The 1,501-nt window shown below is 33.9% G+C and overlaps 1 pseudogene; it reads left to right on the top strand.

Moving 5' to 3' along the window:
• The first annotated feature begins 522 nt into the window (after positions 1 to 522).
• LOC126968242 (28S ribosomal protein S9, mitochondrial-like) lies at positions 523 to 1,229 on the top strand (annotated as a pseudogene).
• The last annotated feature ends 272 nt before the right edge of the window (positions 1,230 to 1,501 follow it).

Genomic DNA, 1,501 nt, shown 5'->3' with positions numbered 1-1,501 from the left:
TCAGCCATGTACTAGTAGATTGTTGTCATAATGTAGACTATATACCTACCACTCCAGCAAAATATCAATTTTCTGGGAAGGCAACAGCTTTTATGTCTGCTTCACATAAAACCTACTGTCTGTATGTGCCTAGGTTCTTTAAGAAGTCCTAGCAATAAAAACTTCGTACCTACTTGTCTAGATGCACTTACCAAACATAAGTATATAGGCTTCTTCTTAATGTTTGTATCTAAAGGTTGTGATGTATAATGTTGTGTAGTAGGTATTATGAGTATGTAGTAGAATGTACATGGCTTTTTTGTATAATACGTTTTTCTTTTGAGACAAAATAAAATAAAAATATTTGTATATTTGTATTAGTAGACGGTTTATAGAATAGATAGTGCGAAAAATATCACCAAAATCCCCCTAACTGTAAGAAGTTGGAGTATGGCTCCAATCAATCTAGATTAGGCTAATCATTCAATCTAGATAAAGATTGTACGAAAATTTATTAATTGTACAACAATACTATTTATATATAAGTTTGAAGGTAAAGTGATAAGAAAAAAAGCTATACCAGATCCAAATGCTAAATTAGAGCTAACTTCAAGTGTCTGGTATTCGAAAGAGGAATTTGAACAGCATCTTGTTGAAAATATTACAGAATTAGAATACGAGAATTTTAAATTGGTTATGGATAGACTAGTGTCATTGCCTTAATATATTACTATACAGAAGTAAGGAATTTATTGAAAAAGTTAGGAAACCTATAGCTTCACAAAAGTTTGCATTAGAAATACCTAAACCTAGGTATGATGAAGAAGGAAGAGAATATATTACGACATATGAATGCCTGAGAAAAAAAGCAAGAGCAGATTTTACTATTCATTCCCTAGGGTCTGGGAAAATAACAATTAATGGAAAAGATATAGTATAATTTGCTGATACACAGTCAAGAGAGCAAGTTCCCTTTATTATTTGCTGCGATGGAAGATAGAGTTGATGTTGAATGTAACATTGAGGGAGGTGGGCCATCTGGTCAAGCTGGAGCTATAAGATGGGGTATTGCATGGGGACTTCGTAGTTTTGTAGATAAAAGTATGATTGATTCAATGCAAGTTGCTGGACTTCTCACTAGAGATCCTAGGACGAGGGAGCGTAAGAAACCGGGCCAACCAGGAGCTAGAAAAAAACCAGCATGGAAGAGACGCTAGAAGGATGGAAAGTATTAATTAAAAAGCCAGTTATTAGATTTAACTTAACATAACATAGTTTTGTTAGTTTTGTAAGAAAAAATGTATTATGTTTGTAATAAATTCAAAGTAGCTTCTAATTCTGAATTAAAACTATGGCGATCTTGTACGAGAGAGGTAACCCAGTCCCGCTCGATACCTCAAGGAAGGCTTGGTCTCCAGCCTTAAGAAGTTCCAAGTCAGGTATCGATAATCATTACTTAATTAATTACTCATCAATGACATCATAAAATATAGCAGACATGCACTACATCATCACGTGCCCT

This window comes from Leptidea sinapis, chromosome 1, assembly GCF_905404315.1.
Source record: "Leptidea sinapis chromosome 1, ilLepSina1.1, whole genome shotgun sequence".
Classification (NCBI taxonomy): Eukaryota; Metazoa; Arthropoda; class Insecta; order Lepidoptera; family Pieridae; genus Leptidea; species Leptidea sinapis.
Note: the sequence above shows the minus strand (reverse complement) of the source record. Positions and strands in the feature narration are given on the sequence as shown.